This window comes from Rattus norvegicus, chromosome 19, assembly GCF_036323735.1.
Source record: "Rattus norvegicus strain BN/NHsdMcwi chromosome 19, GRCr8, whole genome shotgun sequence".
Classification (NCBI taxonomy): Eukaryota; Metazoa; Chordata; class Mammalia; order Rodentia; family Muridae; genus Rattus; species Rattus norvegicus.
The window spans coordinates 19170320-19189438 of NC_086037.1; the positions used below are offsets into that span (position 1 = coordinate 19170320).

Genomic DNA, 19119 nt, shown 5'->3' on the forward strand with positions numbered 1-19119 from the left:
TGTATTCGCAATTTTAATGTTTCTGTGGTGATGTCTGTTCCAGGGTCTTGGCCACTTTTGTATTGTTTGGAATATTGTCAAGCTGTAAGCTCTGTAGGTATTTTCAGGCAGAAATCCTACATTGCATACATGTTTTAAATTCATGTTTCATCTCTTAAATAGAGTCTTTTGAAGAGATTTTATTTGGTGAGGTCCAAGGGACCATTGCATTTCTTTACGACTTACACCTTTTCTGTCATTTTTAGGATATACCGTCTGGACTTGTCATAAAGGTGTTCTTTATAAAAATTTCAGCTTAAGGGCTTATATATTAGTAGAATTGGTTTTGAGTAAACTTTGTATGTAGCTCAAAGTATAAATTAAACTTTTAAATTGCACTTTATCTCCAAATTTTCTACCAGCATTTACTGAAAAGATCGTTTTATGAATTAAGCTCACATTTTGGTCCAAGCCAAATAAAGTATATCGTTGGCAAACATGTGAATGAAATCTATTTGGTGCCATTAGTTACAAAGGATATCAACATTAGAACGGTAGTGAACCAATGCTACTTATCTATTGAGAACGATAACACGTCTTTGATATTAGGTCTACCAGCGTGATATGTGGCAAAGGCATGGAGCGTACACTGAGGAGGAAATTTCAAGAGAGTTGAATTACCTTAGAAATACTTTCAAACTTTCTTATACTGTTGCTATGTTCAGTCACTAAATTCAGGCAACTTCTCTAGGCGATTGCTGAAGATAAGAGAAATAAATTTTTACATGTAACTTAAAAAATGAAATTAAGAAGTAGCATCTTTGTGTTTTGATATTATAATTACATCATTTCATCTTCCTCCTTCCAAATCCATGCAGTGCCCTTGTTCTGTTTCAAACTAATGGCTTTTTTCTTTAGTTGCTTTTACATAGATTATATAAAATGATTTTTATATAAAACCTTATATGTATGGATGTATGTATCAGCATCATTCATAATTTGTAGAGTCTGGAAACACATAAGTGGCCTTTAATTGGTGGATGGAAAGCAACATTATATGTAATAACTAATGGTACCCGGAAATAGATAGGAATACATAGGAACAAACTGTAGCTAAGAGGAATAATGATATGGAAAAATCTCTGATATGTCCTGATAAACAAGAAAGCCAGGTTCAGGAGCAAGACATTGTATGGCGCCGTCGAAGTGACAGCTGGGAAAAGGAGAAGCAGTGCAACCAAAGCAGGTCTGTGACTTGTGGAGCTGAGTAACTGTGACTGAGTTCAAGTGCGAAGATGCTGCACAAGGGACCTCTCAGGGTCATGGGACAGCTTTGCACTTGGATCAGTGTATTTGTTAAGCAAATGTATGGGAGTCATACAACTCCAGATGAGTCAAATCCCCCAAAATTATACACTTGACTTAGAAAACTGTGCTGTGGACACATTTTAAAAAAATGGAGGCACACATCAGTTCTTAGTCAGTAGGGGATTTTTACAGCAGTCTGCAGTGTGTACTGAATGCCCGGTCCTAACTCACTAATATTAGAAGTTAGGTCATCCCAAGTGTTAGCAAGGACTGCAAGAACATGAAACCCAGCAAAATTCTGCTCATGCAAAATTGAACTGCACACACAGTCTTCACACACACACACACAAAAAAAACTAAAAAACTTGCCACTCTCTAAAAATGTTAACCCCACCCTGCCCTCTTCAGCACAAACAGACACTGATATTCATTTACCTGTTTAACAGGAAGGACTCAAATGACCAACTACAGGTGGACAGAAGGAATATGTTGTGATATGTAGATGTACATACTTAGAAACAGAAAAGAAAACAAAACTCTTAAAGCTAGTGTTGTACATGAGAATATGGGAAGTGACATGATTCTGCTGAGTGAAGAAAGCCAGATGAAAGGGACCTCATCGGTCTGATGGTTCTCAATTTGAGTAAATATAGAGTAGGCCACGGAAGGAGACTGAGACCTCTTAGGAAAGCAGATAAGATTTTGGAACTAAAGATGAAGTGGGTAAGGGTGATAGGAGTGGTTGGTATCAGATTGTATAATTTTTCACAGGTAAAATGTCAAAAATCCGTCCCATTGAAGACTGTAAATTGCGTGCAATTATTGTCTAATGTCTACCCCTCAGTAAAATTATAAAAGGAAGTATGGAGATATATTTGAAGAGTGAAAATATTAAACTTTTATTTTGGAAATTGCTATGCCTGCAAGTATTAAGGCTTGCACATAAATGTTGAATACTCAGTCGAGTGTTGCCCTGGAGGTTGTGGCTCAGTGGTAGAGCACTCACTCTGTGTGTGAGCCATTATTTCAGTCTCCAGAACGGCTAAATGAGTAAGTCACATCTCATTAGAATTTCATCAGACTGGTGTATAGAAACACATATTAATGTGCTCTGTTTAGTGATATTCTAGAGGAAAAAGAAGAAAAGAAACATTTTTAAAACGATGGAAAGCATTTAGTTTGAAGGGATATGTCTCTGTAAATTAATCAATACTATGGTTCCTATTTATTTTGTCTTTGTGTTCTTCCACCTAAGGTTACTAGAACTTGATCGGTTTTAGGCTAAAGATTGGTTTTTACTCTGTAGAGCCAGCTTGACTGATATCCTGTCATAGTAAACACAAAGGAAACCTGACAGCAGCTTTTGCCCTATGCCGAGGGCTTTTTTATTAGGTTTCTAGGCTGATTTTTCCCTCCATCATTTTGGGGAAATGTCCAGAGCCTTGCATCATCTTGAATTACAGTTGTTCTTAAATTAACCAACAAGAGGATTTGAATCATTTCCCTTAAAAGAGATCAGTTTATTTCAGAAATGTTTCCTGAATCTGAGGAGCTCTTTAACTATAAATATTTGAGAGGAGCTAGAATTGGGAATCTATGTTGTGCTCCCGTATTAATACTCTACAGTGTAAGCACTTGTGTTTATTGATTTCACTCTGTAGATTCACTGATGTGCCATAACACGACCGAGGAACAGTTAACAGAGATCTGAGAGCTGTATAAAAGCCTCGGGTGGCAAACAGATTAGTCAGGCCTATGCCTTCCCTGAAGAGTCACCTTTCCACCTATATTTTTAACACCATAATTCATAATTTAAGAGTGGTTAAATGTAACGACTGCTGAATATATTTGTCATAATCACGATTTGCTTAATTTGCACAAATAATTTCTTCTAATGGTAATTTATAATCTTTTTCTACTATGTAGAAAAAGAGTTCAGTTTTTAAAGGATACATATCTTACTAGACATATTTAGAAGTGCTCTTTGGGGAAGCTAGTTTTTAAATATCATCTGGTTATTTTTCTATATAAGCCTTCTGTTCTTCAGTTACCTGACCCTCTGGCTGAGCTCGCCCTTACCCTTGCTTCAGCTCCTGCTCTCTCTCATCCAGGCAGGCAAAACTTCTTGTCCTAAATTACATTTGTGTGTGTCCTCGGTTAGCTTTCAATCTGGGAGGTATAATTATACTAAAGAACATCGCAGCCCTATAATTCATAAAGTTTTCATGGGAGTTGCCTTAAAGTGTCTCAAAGCAATGGCCATGAAAATAAAATCACATTATTGTGTGATTATAAGGTTTCTTTCTAATTAGTTCAGGCCATGGGGAATGAGCATAGATCGTAAGGACTATTCCTTGCACGGATTCATTTACAGCATTTCACACAATGAATTCTACATACTGTTATAACATACAGGTTATTTAGATTATACGATCAGCACTGAATCCCTCTTTCTTGAGCCTGCCACTCTTTTGTGACCCATTTAAGAAGTATGTATTGGGGGAAAGTGAAGGGGTAGAAAGGGGAAATGCAGTGTGGTTATGGGTCAAAATACATTGTATACGTGGATTAAAGTTCTCTAAGTGATAATAAAATATACCCCCAAAACAAAATTTTAAAAGGATCTTTTTATAATATTCACCTTGTTTTGGTGTCTTTAGGCAAAAACTGACATTTATTTATTTACTTTAAATTTTTTTATTAGATATATTTCCTTACATACATTTCAAATCTTATTCCCCTTCCCGGTTTCCTGTCCATAAGCCCCCATTCCCTCCCCTTCCCCTCCCCCATACGGGTATTCCCCCATACAGCTCCCTTACTACCCCCCCATATTCCCCTGCACTAGGGGTTCAACCTTGGCAGGACCAAGGGCTTCCCCTTCCACTGGTGCCCCAACAAGGCTATTCTCTGCTACATATGCAGTTGGAGCCCTGGGTCAGTCCATGTAGAGTCTTTCGGTAGTGGTTTAGTCCCTGGGAGCTCTGGTTGGTTGGCATTGTTGTTCTTATGGAGTTGCAAGCTCCTTCAACTCTTTCAATCCTTCCTCTAATTCCCCCCAATGGGGGTCCTTTTCTCAGTTCGGTGATTTGCTGCTAGCATTGACCTCTGTATTGGACATGCTCTGGATGTGTCTCTCAGGAGAGATCTATATCCGGTCCCTTTCAGCATGCATTTTTTAGCTTCATCAATCTTATCTAGTTTTGGTGGCCGTATATATATGGGCCACATGTGGGGCAGGCTCTGAATGGCCATTCCTTGAGTTGCTGCTCTAAACTTTGCTTCCATATCCCCTCCTATGGATATTTTCCCTTTTTAAGAAGGAGCAGTAGCATCCGCATTTTGGTCATCCTTCTTTTTGAGCTTCCTGTGGTCTGTGGATTGCATCTTGGGTAAAAATTTGACATTTATTAAACATAGGAATTTATTCCATTTTTAAACACAGTCATCTCTTGACAGTCAAGTTTGGTGTTTAGTGATCTTTCCTCAGAGTTTTCTATTTAACTCCATAAGTACCGAATCTCTCTTTTTCTTATACTCTTTAAGTATCCATAAATTAGAGCTTCGTATAGATCATTAAAACTCTTGTAAAATATGTCATTTCAAGTAACCCTCAGAAACCCCCACTCCCACTCCTCAGTGTGTTTTAGGTTTTTCACTCTGAATGCTTTGCATATTTTTCATGTTTTACATGTGATTGAGTTTGGAATAAGATTATTAATACAGTTCTGATTTAAAGTAATTTTAGGTTCTACCAATTTCCTTTATAATTTTGGACCACGTAGATGATTCTAAACGCACATCTCAACACTTATTTGGATTTCTATCCTTGATTTTATAATTCTGTAAAGTTTCTATGTGACAATATAATTTCTGCATTTTCTTTTATCTTTTAATTTTGGTATCCTGACTCTTGTCCTGGTTTCAGTCAGTCTCCCAAAATATATACATTTATTATTCTTGCCAAAACTAAGATGAATTTTGAGAACATTCTTTGAAGTCATCTAAAGTATTATTGTAAAATTAAAAAAATGATTTTAAAGGACAAATTGTATAAATATAAGTCATTTATTTCTGATTAAGTATAAAAACGACCTATTAAAATTGAGAAGAATTTAAATATATGGTTAGCTGAATGTCATTCTATATAATACCTACTTGACTGGGGATGAATAATATAGTCACTAAAAAATACATTTTAGACTAAGTCGGCCTTAACATGCTGTTTGTGTATCCACTAATTTATCTTCTAATTTATCACTAATTTATCAAGCGTATGCTCCCATAGGCTCCACTGTTACGTTTTCTACTTTCTGATTTACTCTCCATAGTGAGGTATGAATATCTTTTCACCTTAGGTACAATTGCTGATGAGAAAAGTGTGTGTTTGCACTCAGTTGTTAACCCCCTTAGTCCTTGGTGGCCTCCCAGATAGCACAGCTGCGAGCCCTTTGGAAGCAAACTCTGCTGCCCCCAGCTAAACTGTCCATGTGTGCTCAAGCTTTTAAAAATTCTTAAGAGTAATTATTTTCCTCAGTTAGGTAAATAAATATATTCTGTGTTAATCTCCCCTCCCCACCTTTTTGCTTTTTTTTTTTTTTTTTTCGGAGCTGGGGACCGAACCCAGTGCCCTGCGCTTGCTAGGCAAGCGCTCTACCACTGAGCTAAATCCCCAACCCCTTTTTTGCTTTTTTTTAAACCTTGAATATTAATGATAATATCCTACCCTCATCAAATCAAACTAAACGAGTGGCATTACTCAAAAAGGAAAGCCAAGCTTTATCAGGTTTGCGAGATAAAGGTCGTATGAGCCACAGAGGATGACTGGTTTGCCTCTCACTACTTCACCGCTCAACTTTTAAAATGGACATTGAAGGATGACTTATTGTGAATCCTGCATCTTTAATAACCGTGAACTGTCTGCTATGTGGTTGGCAGTGACGTTCGAGCAATCATTTTATCTCGGTTGCCACTCTAGTCCAAAGCTCTGTCAAGAGTTTTGCACATGTGGGCCGAGCCTCAGCCCTATTAGTGATGCAAGGTCAGACAGAATGCGCCTGTAGAAAGAACTTCACAAAAAACTTGGACCGACATCCAGAAATTATAAAAATGATGCCAGGCTTCCAATATCCAACACGAAAACACGAAGTCCACTGTCCACTTAGTAAGAGAAAGTTATTCTTACGATGCTCAGTGTCTCTGAGAAATCTGCGTTTGACATTCTATTTGGTTTGGAAGAAGAACCCATGAGAAACTTCTGAGTATTCATGACTTTGTGAGGTCCTCTCATTCTGCACGGAGAATGGCTTTGTTACCAACAGTTACAGTAGAAATGACAGTGTATCACTTCTGAGCTAAAACCTAAACCTTGTTCTAGCTTCGGCTTTACTCTCTCTTGGAAAATTGCTCTGAGTAAAACATAGTTGCCCACTAGTGAGGCCACTCCAGCATCCCTGTTGCAGATGGATTGAGCTCTGATTATAGGCCATTAGACAGTGCAGTCTATAGTCAGTTCCTAGTCTATGTCTCCCAGTCCTCTGGAACTGGAAGCTCCAGTCCAAGCACTGTAGTAATGTCCTGAGACCCTACACTGCAGCTGACAACCATTCTAGGTCTCCATTTCCTAGGAACCATGTGAGGTAAATGTATATTTAAGGTTCTACCTTAGGTAATTGGTTGTGAGGCAGCTGATAGTGGTATGGCGAAAGTCAGTGAACGGATCATTGATAAATGGTGAGATGAATTTTAAACTGGTTCTGGTGTGGTTCTGTTTGACTATAGCAATCAAGATTGTTTAAAGGGGGTTAGGAATAGCTTCTGGCATTACCAGAAGCCTGTGACCAGAGTTGTAGGAAGTTATCGTTTTATGAAAAAAAAAATTTTGTTTCTATTCCTGCATGACTTTTCTACCACTGGAGGACAGGAGGTGGGTTTTCTTTTTTGTTTTGTTTTTCTTTTTTGACAGAAACTTTAATGTAACCAGATAAATTGGTAACATAATGTATGGTGTTAGGCATACCTTTTAGGATGTACATATCTTTAGTCAATTCAGTCACTTAAAATATTAATTAGTGGGTATATTTATAGTCATAAATATATGTGGCTACAGATATAAATATATTAGAGATGTTTAGGTATAATCAAATTCTTCATATAATTTGGGCTGCCCCTATGTGAAAGGGTATTTTATGTAATAAATTTGGGTTTTTAAGACTCCAATAAAAAGGTTGAGGTTTTATTAAAATATCTCTGCCAGTCACAAAAGACCTTAGAAAAAGTGATGTAGAGACCCAGGAGAGAGCCTATTTCAAAGCCTAGTTACTTACTTTAGCTAATGAAGTACATTCCTGTTCAAGACAGGTTTCTCTGGAAGGAATGGTTCCCTGATCTATTAGAGATAGATATTATGTAACAAATATTTTGTTTTTTCTTAATTTCACTAAGTAAAATGTATAGGCAATCCATTAAGATGAATCCCCTACACACATAATTTCACATATATGAAACTATATCTATAAAAAATTATGATTTCTAGTGTATGTATATAGCACATAATCGATGATGAAAATAAAATATAAAATAAATATCGCTTACAAGTAAATTACTTATAATTTCCATATAGTAAATATCCATGGAAATTATAGGTAGATAGCATTGATTCTGGTACATGCAACTAATAAAATGTGGCCTGTGAAAATATGAACTTTAATTGTATAAATGCTAACGTACTAATGTTCTAGAATATACAACGAGATACTGACATTCTGAGACAGTACATATGAGACAGCCTAAGCCTGGCAACTACAGATGCAGAGTATCAAAGGCACTGTACATTTTGATCACATACCCTATAGATTATTGCTTTGGAAGTTTCTAATTTTCAAAGGAGTGGGCAATTCTTAATAGAGCTCTTAATAAGAGAATGTATAGATTTTGTTGTTGTTTGTTTGACATTGTCCTTGTGTCCGGGAATACTTAGTATCTATTAGAAAATGTCAAATAAAGCATTTTTGTCTAAGCATAGAAATTAACTGAGATGAGTGCCCAAGTGCTTACTCAGAGGGTTTTCTCACATAGGATGGAGTAGAACATTTGAAATTTGTTTTTTTTGTTTATTTCTATATTTTTTTAATTACCTTGAGTATTTCTTATATACATTTCAAGTGTTATTCCCTTTCCCGGTATCCGGGCAAACATCCCCCTCCCCCCTCCCCTTCCTTATGGGTGTTCCCCTCCCAACCCTCCCCCCATTGCCGCCCTCCCCCCACCAGTCTAGTTCACTGGGGGTTCAGTCTTAGCAGGACCCAGGGCTTCCCCTTCCACTGGTGCTCTTACTAGGATATGCATTGCTACCTATGAGGTCAGAGTCCAGGGTCAGTCCATGTATAGTCTTTAGGTAGTGGCTTAGTCCCTGGAAGCTCTGGTTGCTTGGCATTGTTGTACATATGGGGTCTCGAGCCCCTTCAAGCTCTTCCAGTTCTTTCTCTGATTCCTTCAAGGGGGTCCTATTCTCAGTTCAGTGGTTTGCTGCTGGCATTCGCCTCTGTATTTGCTGTATTCTGGCTGTGTCTCTTAGGAGCGATCTACATCCGGCTCCTGTCGGTCTGCACTTCTTTGCTTCATCCATCTTGTCTAATTGGGTGGCTATATATGTATGGGCCACATGTGGGGCAGACTCTGAATGGGTGTTCCTTCAGTCTCTGTTTTAATCTTTGCCTCTCTCTTCCCTGCCAAGGGTATTCTTGTTCCCCTTTTAAAGAAGGAGTGAAGCATTCACATTTTGATCATCCGTCTTGAGTTTCATTTGCTCTAGGCATCTAGGGTAATTCAAGCATTTGGGCTAATAGCCACTTATCAATGAGTGCATACCATGTATGTCTTTCTGTGATTGGGTTAGCTCACTCAGGATGATGTTTTCCAGTTCCAACCATTTGCCTACGAATTTCATAAACTCGTTGTTTTTGATAGCTGAGTAATATTACATTGTGTAGATGTACCACATTTTCTGTATCCATTCCTCTGTTGAAGGGCATCTGGGTTCTTTCCAGCTTCTGGCTATTATAAATAAGGCTGCGATGAACATAGTGGAGCACGTGTCTTTTTTATATGTTGGGGCATCTTTTGGGTATATGCCCAAGAGAGGTATAGCTGGATCCTCAGGCAGTTCAATGTCCAATTTTCTGAGGATTCTCCAGATTGATTTCCAGAATGGTTGTACAAGTTTGCAATCCCACCAACAATGGAGGAGTGTTCCTCTTCCTCCACATCCTCGCCAGCATCTGTTGTCCCCTGAGTTTTTGATCTTAGCCATTCTCACAGGTGTGAGGTGAAATCTCAGGGTTGTTTTGATTTGCATTTCCCTTATGACTAAAGATGTTGAACATTTCTTTAGGTGTTTCTCAGCCATTCGGCATTCCTCAGCTGTGAATTCTTTGTTTAGCTCTGAACCCCATTTTTTTTTATTAACTTGAGTATTTCTTATATACATTTCGAGTGTTATTCCCTTTCCCGGTTTCCGGGCAAACATCCCCCTCCCCCCTCCCCTTCCTTATGGGTGTTCCCCTCCCAACCCTCCCCCCATTGCCGCCCTCCCCCCATAGAATAGTTCACTGGGGGTTCAGTCTTAGCAGGACCCAGGGCTTCCCCTTCCACTGGTGCTCTTACTAGGATATTCATTGCTACCTATGGGGTCAGAGTCCAGGGTCAGTCCATGTATAGTCTTTGGGTAGGGGCTTAGTCCCTGGAAGCTCTGGTTGCTTGGCATTGTTGTACTTTTGGGGTCTCGAGCCCCTTCAAGCTCTTCCAGTTCTTTCGCTGATTCCTTCAACGGGGGTCCTATTCTCAGTTCAGTGGTTTGCTGCTGGCATTCGCCTCTGTATTTGCTGTATTCTGGCTGTGTCTCTCAGGAGCGATCTACATCCGGCTCCTGTCAGTCTGCACTTCTTTGCTTCATCCATCTTGTCTAATTGGGTGGCTGTATATGTATGGGCCAAATGTGGGGCAGGCTCTGAATGGGTGTTCCTTCAGTCTCTGTTTTAATCTTTGCCTCTCCCTTCCCTGCCAAGGGTATTCTTTTTCCTCATTTAAAGAAGGAGTGAAGCATTCACATTTTGATCATCCGTCTTGAGTTTCGTTTGTTCTAGGGATCTAGGGTAATTCAAGCATTTGGGCTAATAGCCACTTATCAATGAGTGCATACCATGTATGTCTGTCTGTGATTGGGTTAGCTCACTCAGGATGATATTTTCCAGTTCCAACCATTTGCCTACGAATTTCATAAACTCGTTTTTGATAGCTGAGTAATATTCCATTGTGTAGATGTACCACATTTTCTGTATCCATTCCTCTGTTGAAGGGCATCTCGGTTCTTTCCATTTTCTGGCTATTATAAATAAGGCTGCGATGAACATAGTGGAGCACGTGTCTCTTTTATATGTTGAGGCATCTTTTGGGTATATGCCCAAGAGAGGTATAGCTGGATCCTCAGGCAGTTCAATGTCCAATTTTCTGAGGATTCTCCAGATTGATTTCCAGAATGGTTGTACCAGTTTGCAATCCCACCAACAATGGAGGAGTGTTCCTCTTCCTCCACATCCTCGCCAGCATCTGTTGTCCCCTGAGTTTTTGATCTTAGCCATTCTCACAGGTGTGAGGTGAAATCTCAGGGTTGTTTTGATTTGCATTTCCCTTATGACTAAAGATGTTGAACATTTCTTTAGGTGTTTCTCAGCCATTCGGCATTCCTCAGCTGTGAATTCTTTGTTTAGCTCTGAACCCCATTTTTTAATAGGGTTATTTGTTTCCCTGCGGTCTAACTTCTTGAGTTCTTTGTATATTTTGGATATAAGGCCTCTATCTGTTGTAGGATTGGTAAAGATCTTTTCCCAATCTGTTGGTTGCCATTTTGTCCTAACCACCGTGTCCTTTGATTACAGAAGCTTTGTAGTTTTATGAGATCCCATTTGTCGATTCTTGATCTTAGAGCATAAGCCATTGGTGTTTTGTTTAGGAAATTTTTTCCAGTGCCCATGTGTTCCAGATGCTTCCCTAGTTTTTCTTCTATTAGTTTGAGTGTGTCTGGTTTGATGTGGAGGTCCTTGATCCACTTGGACTTAAGCTTTGTACAGGGTGATAAGCATGGATCGATCTGCATTCTTCTACATGTTGCCCTCCAGTTGAACCAGCACCATTTGCTGAAAATGCTATCTTTTTTCCATTGGATGGTTTTGGCTCCTTTGTCAAAAATCAAGTGACCATAGGTGTGTGGGTTCATTTCTGGGTCTTCAATTCTATTCCATTGGTCTATCTGTCTGTCTCTGTACCAATACCATGCAGTTTTTATCACTATTGCTCTGTGTTTTTTTTTTTTTTCCCGGAGCTGGGGATTGAACCTAGGGCCTTGCGCTTGCTAGGCAAGTGCTCTACCGCTGAGCTAAATCCCCAACCCCATCACTATTGCTCTGTAATACTGCTTGAGTTCAGGGATAGTGATTCCCCCTGAAGTCCTTTTATTGTTGAGGATAGCTTTAGCTATCCTGGATTTTTTGTTATTCCAGATGAATTTGCAAATTGTTCTAACTCTTTGAAGAATTGGATTGGTATTTTGATGGGGATTGCATTGAATCTGTAGATTGCTTTTGGTAAAATGGCCATGTTTACTATATTAATCCTGCCAATCCATGAGCATGGGAGATCTTTCCATCTTCTGAGGTCTTCTTCAATTTCTTTCTTCAGTGTCTTGAAGTTCTTATTGTACAGATCTTTTACTTGCTTGGTTAAAGTCACACCGAGGTACTTTATATTATTTGGGTCTATTATGAAGGGTGTCGTTTCCCTAATTTCTTTCTCGGCTTGTTTCTCTTTTGTGTAGAGGAAGGCTACTGATTTATTTGAGTTAATTTTATACCCAGCCACTTTGCTGAAGTTGTTTATCAGCTTTAGTAGTTCTCTGGTGGAACTTTTGGGATCACTTAAATACACTATCATATCATCTGCAAACAGTGATAGTTTGACTTCTTCTTTTCCGATCTGTATCCCCTTGACCTCCTTTTGTTGTCTGATTGCTCTGGCTAGAACTTCAAGAACTATATTGAATAAGTAGGGAGAGAGTGGGCAGCCTTGTCTAGTCCCTGATTTTAGTGGGATTGCTTCGAGTTTCTCTCCATTTAGTTTAATGTTAGCAACTGGTTTGCTGTATATGGCTTTTACTATGTTCAGGTATGGGCCTTGAATTCCTATTCTCTCCAGGACTTTTATCATGAAGGGGTGTTGAATTTTGTCAAATGCTTTCTCAGCGTCTAATGAAATGATCATGTGGTTCTGTTCTTTCAGTTTGTTTATATAATGGATCACGTTGATGGTTTTCCGTATATTAAACCATCTCTGCATGCCTGGGATGAAGCCTACTTGGTCATGGTGGATGATTGTTTTGATGTGCTCTTGGATTCGGTTTGCCAGAATTTTGTTGAGTATTTTTGCATCGATATTCATAAGGGAAATTGGTCTGAAGTTCTCTTTCTTTGTTGTGTCTTTGTGTGGTTTAGGTATAAGAGTAATTGTGGCTTCGTAGAAGGTATTCGGTAGTGATCCATCTGTTTCAATTTTGTGGAATAGTTTGGATAATTTTGGTATGAGGTCTTCTATGAAGGTTTGGTAGAATTCTGCACTAAACCCGTCTGGACCTGGGCTCTTTTTGGTTGGGAGACCTTTAATGACTGCTTCTATTTCCTTAGGAGTTATGGGGTTGTTTAACTGGTTTATCTGTTCCTGATTTAAGTTCGGTACCTGGTATCTGTCTAGGAAATTATCCATTTCCTGAAGATTTTCAAGTTTTGTTGAATATAGGTTTTTATAGTAAGATCTGATGATTTTTTGAATTTCCTCTGAATCTGTAGTTATGTCTCCCTTTTCATTTCTGATTTTGTTAATTTGGACGCACTCTCTGTGTCCTCTCGTTAGTCTGGCTAAGGGTTTATCTATCTTGTTGATTTTCTCAAAGAACCAACTTTTGGTTCTGTTGATTCTTTCTATGGTCCTTTTTGTTTCTACTTGGTTGATTTCAGCCCTGAGTTTGATTATTTCCTGCCTTCTACTCCTCCTGGGTGTATGTGCTTCTTTTGTTCTAGAGCTTTTAGGTGTGCTGTCAAGCTGCTGACATATGCTCTTTCCTGTTTCTTTCTGCAGGCACTCAGAGCTATGAGTTTTCCTCTTAGCACAGCTTTCATTGTGTCCCATAAGTTTGGGTATGTTGTACCTTCATTTTCATTAAATTCTAAAAAGTTTTTAATTTCTTTCTTTATTTCTTCCTTGACCAGGTTATCATTGAGTAGAGCATTGTTCAATTTCCAAGTATATGTGGGCATTCTTCCCTTATTGTTATTGAAGACCAGTTTTAGGCCGTGGTGGTCCGATAGCACGCATGGGATTATTTCTATCTTTCTGTACCTGTTGAGGCCCGTTTTTTGACCAATTATATGGTCAATTTTGGAGAAAGTACCATGAGGACCTGAGAAGAAGGTATATCCTTTTGCTTTCGGATAGAATGTTCTATAAATATCCGTTAAGTCCATTTGTCTCATGACTTCTCTTAGTCTGTCTACATCTCTGTTCAATTTCTGTTTCCATGATCTGTCCATTGATGAGAGTGGGGTGTTGAAATCTCCCACTATTATTGTGTGAGGTGCAATGTGTGTTTTGAGCTTTAGTAAGGTTTCTTTTATGTATGTAGGTGCCCTTGTATTTGGGGCATAGATATTTAGGATTGAGAGTTCATCTTGGTGGATTTTTCCTTTGATGAATATGAAGTGTCCTTCCTTATCTTTTTTGATGACTTTTAATTGAAAATTGATTTTATTTGATATTAGAATGGCTACTCCAGCTTGCTTCGTCTGACCATTTGCTTGGAAAATTGTTTTCCAGCCTTTCACTCTGAGGTAATGTCTGTCTTTGTCTCTGAGGTGTGTTTCCTGTAGGCAGCAGAATGCAGGGTCCTTGTTGCATATCCAGTTTGTTAATCTATGTCTTTTTATTGGGGAGTTGAGGCCATTGATATTGAGAGATATTAAGGAATAGTGATTATTGCTTCCCGTTATATTCATATTTGGATGTGAGGTTATGTTTGTTTGCTTTCATTCTCTTTGTTTTGTTGCCAAGACGATTAGTTTCTTGCTTCTTCTAGGTTATAGCTTGCCTCCTTATGTTGGGCTTTACCATTTATTATCCTTTGTAATGCTGGATTTGTAGAAAGATATTGTGTAAATTTGGTTTTGTCATGGAATATCTTGGTTTCTCCATCTATGTTAATTGAGAGTTTTCAGGATATAGTAACCTGGGCTGGCATTTGTGTTCTCTTAGGGTCTGTATGACATCAGTCCAGGATCTTCTGGCCTTCATAGTTTCTGGCGAGAAGTCTGGTGTGATTCTGATAGGTCTGCCTTTATATGTTACTTGACCTTTTTCCCTTACTGCTTTTAATATTCTTTCTTTATTTTGTGCGTTTGGTGTTTTGACTATTATGTGACGGGAGGTGTTTCTTTTCTGGTCCAATCTATTTGGAGTTCTGTAGGCTTCTTGTATGGCTATGGGTATCTCTTTTTTTAGGTTAGGGAAGTTTTCTTCTATGATTTTGTTGAAGATATTTACTGGTCCTTTGAGCTGGGAGTCTTCACTCTCTTCTATACCTATTATCCTTAGGTTTGATCTTCTCATTGAGTCCTGGATTTCCTGTATGTTTTGGAGCAGTAGCTTTTTCCGCTTTACATTATCTTTGACAGTTGAGTCAATGATTTCTATGGAATCTTCTGCTCCTGAGATTCTCTCTTCCATCTCTTGTATTCTGTTGGTGAAGCTTGTATCTACAGCTCCTTGTCTCTTCTTTTGGTTTTCTATATCCAGGGTTGTTTCCATGTGTTCTTTCTTGATTGCTTCTATTTCCATTTTTAATTCCTTCAACTGTTTGATTGTGTTTTCCTGGAATTCTTTCAGGGATTTTTGCGATTCCTCTCTGTAGGCTTCTACTTGTTTATTAATGTTTTCCTGTGCTTCCCTAAGGGAGTTCTTCACATCTTTCTTGAAGTCCTCCAGCATCATGATCAAATATGATTTTGAAACTAGATCTTGCTTTTCTGGTGTGTTTGGATATTCCATGTTTGTTTTGGTGGGAGAATTGGGCTCCGATGATGGCATGTAGTCTTGGTTTCTGTTGCTTGGGTTCCTGCGCTTGCCTCTCGCCATCAGATTATCTCTAGTGTTACTTTGTTCTGCTATTTCTGACAGTGGCTAGACTGTCCTATAAGCCTGTGTGTCAGGAGTGCTGTAGACCTGTTTTCCTGTTTTCTTTCAGCCAGTTATGGGAACAGATTGTTCTGCTTTCGGGCGTGTAGTTTTTCCTCTCTACAGGTCTTCAGCTGTTCCTGTGGGCCTGTGTCTTGAGTTCACCAGGCAGCTTTTGCAGCAGAAAAGTTGGTCTTACCTGTGGTCCCGAGGCTCATGTTCGCTCGTGGGGTGCTGCCCAGGGGCTCTCTGCAGCGGCAGCAACCAGGAAGACCTGTGCTGCCCCTTCCGGGAGCTTCAGTGCACCAGGGTTCCAGATGGTCTTTGGCTTTTTCCTCTGGCGTCCGAGATGTGTGTGCAGAGAGCAGTCTCTTCTGGTTTCCCAGGCTTGTCTGCCTCTCTGAAGGTTTAGCTCTCCCTCCCACGGGATTTGGGTGCAGAGAACTGTTTATCCGGACTGTTTCCTTCAGGTTCCGGTGGTGTCTCTGGCAGGGGTCCTGCCGCTCCTGGGCCCTCCCCCACGGGAGCCCAGAGGCCTTATACAGTTTCCTCTTGGGCCAGGGATGTGGGCAGGGGTGAGCAGTGTTGGTGGTCTCTTCCGCTCTGCAGCCTCAGGAGTGCCCACCTGACCAGGCGGTTGGGTCTCTCTCTCACAGGGTCTGGGAGCAGAGAGCTGCTGCGGGCCAGGATCCGAGGGTGTGGGACTTGAAATTTGTTTAGTATAGATGTTTCTAGTCATATAATGACATTTTATCTATTAAAGGAAAATTGTACCCTAGATCTCTACTCCAGAAAGACATTTGAGGCACTCAATTATGACCGCAAATACAACATATTTGAAGTTTCAACATCGACAGAGACATATCCCTGAGCAATCCCAGCACCTAAAATAAACACGTACATAAACACATAAATACACAGTGAAAAATCTTAGCATTAAGTTTAGTACACATATAAGTACATGTTCACAATATCCTTAAACCAAATATTGTTATAACTTGAGCTTTTGAATTGTGAAGACTGATCGTGACAGTTAATTTTAGTTGTCAACTTGGCTTAGCTAAGGAACGCTAAGGTGGTTGATGAGATATTTCTGAATGAGTTTGTTACAGACTTTACAGCAGATATTGGTATTTGAGACAGTGGACTAAGGAAGAAAAGCCTTTTTCCCCAATGTAGTGAGCATTGAGTAGTCTGTCTAAAGCCGGAACACGACAAAGGGGTGGATGGAAGGCACACTACCCTGCTGTTTGAAGCGGGACATATTGTCTTCTCCCTTTGGCAATAGTGTTCTTCATTCTGTGTCTCTGGATTAGACAGGCACTCACATCATCAGCCACATAGCCCTTGAGCCTTTGACTCATATTAAAGCTTACACCACTGACCCATCGAGTATGGACTCATCAACTGGCTCCTCCGGACCGTCACCCTGAAGATCTGAGACTGCCCAGCCTCATAGCTGATCCTTCACGGTCTCCATCTCTCACCCTTCCTCTCAAGTCTACCTCTGTCTCTCTTTGACCCATCATCCCTCCCTGCCTTTTATATCGTTTCTGTACCTCTTGAGAGCGTTTGCTAACTCAGTTGACATGAATATAAAAGTGATAAAGTTAACTCTTTTCATTTCCTAAGTTTGCATGACTCAGGGTCGTGTGCTTTAAGTACATTTTTTTATTTCACTTTCTCTTTAGTATACACATGATAGAAGCTGTAATAAACGTCATTCCGATGAGGATGATACCATATCACATTGAAGCTAAATCGCTTTGGATCATGGAGTTACTGGGCATACAAGAAGATGTCAGTTAAGCTATTTGACTTTAGACCAAGTTTTAACACTTTAAATAGCAAAACTTTGGAAATTTATTTTAGCTGAAATGTTCTTAAATCACCAAGAAAATACTAAACTATGATGCCTTTACATATTTAGAATTTAGTGAAGTGACTACATTTAATTGTGGACACTTGAATCTTAGTCTCAGGAGACAGGGGCAGAAGGATTAGGGTGTCAGGGCTAGCCTGAGCTACATAGCAAGATCCTGTCTTAGGCTGAGACTGTACATGGCTCATGGGACGTGCTTGGCAGCTGCTTCGATCTCTAGCTGTAGAAATAGTGGGCGGTGTGGTATGATGGTCTATCTCAGCACAATATATGAAGCATTGACCTAGTAGGTTAAGCATTATTCCACAATCATTTTTTATTCAAGTAATTTTGATTGCTTTCCCTAAATGTCTTCTGAGATCACTGTACCACCTGGCTATAATGTGAACGCAATATCAAGGCAGACTAAAGAAATTTTGTAAAAACTTTAAAATAGAAAATATGACTAGGAGGCGAATTCTGTATCATAGGTGCTTCTCTTAGTTTTTGGCTTAGTTTCTTCAGAAGTTTTACTTAACTACAGAATAATGAAGATCTGAAAAGGCTGTTGCACAATATTTGCCCAGTTCTCTATCGTTATTCTTATAGAAAGCTACTCAACCAACATTAGGAATGTATTTTAATTAAGCATCCTGAAGCACAGAGGCTATGTGGCTTGTATAAGATTCTGCCTTTAATTGTAACTTGAGTCAATGCCTCAATTTCGACTACGTTAGACCCATTACTCTCATCCCATGGTTCTGCCGATGTCTTCCTTTTCATGTAAAAGTGTTTTAACTGGCCCAAGTCTATGTAGCACTTCTTTATGTATAAGCTTTGGGTTTATTTTTTGTTTTGATAAAAGATAAATGAGAGTGGCTGTTTTTGTCCTTTGCATATTCCCTGAAGCAAAAATTGCAAGAAATTCTCTTCTTCTGTCTTGGGAAGTGGAGTGGTGGCAAAGGCTGGAGCATTTTACCACTGCAAAATCTCTCACTGTCTATGGGCACACTAGATTTCAATTTGGGGAAATCCCTCAACATGAATTATTTTTGCCCCTCAAAATTTACTGCGCATATCTATTTTAATTTCATTTCTTCCACTTTCCAACTATTCATGTTACAAGAGGAAAATGGTATTTTCTCTTGGAATCTCATGTGAAGTAAAACCCGATTCTTATTACATGTAAGCTTTAAGTAGAAACCATTTCATATTGCTAGAAGAGAATGCTTATTGCCCCTTTCCACAAGACTGCGGCATAATGAAGTAAAAATGTTTTCACAATACTTTGGAATCTTTGTAATTTTCCTCTGTATTATTTGGCTATCAGTTAAACTTGAACATTTGATAATTGCAGGGAGCTGACAAGACTTTCTATTACAGGGATGTCATTTAATCTCACCTCAAATATAGTTTGCCTGAACCCTGTTTTGATTATGTAGTAGTAGAATAAATTAAGCTATTAAATGAGCTTACCCGGAGGTCATAGAATATTTTAAATGTATTTAAAAATAACAGTGATTTAAACAAGTTGGTAAATCCTATATTAAAAATCATACATGTCTTTTCTCCTTAAAGCCTTTAAAATTTAGAGCATAGATATTTAGATATCTACATCCATATTTAGTTGTAAAATTCACAAAATAAATAAGGAATATTTGGATCTTATTGTGTGCTTATAATGTAAAGATAGGAATGAA

General features: G+C 39.0%; 1 protein-coding gene across 6 annotated transcripts in view; it reads left to right on the forward strand.

Annotated features, from left to right (window-relative positions):
- The window catches only part of LOC134483204 (IQ domain-containing protein M-like), a 232986-nt gene that overhangs the window by 173469 nt on the left and 40398 nt on the right, over window positions 1–19119 (forward strand). The gene's annotated exons all lie outside the window — the stretch shown is intronic.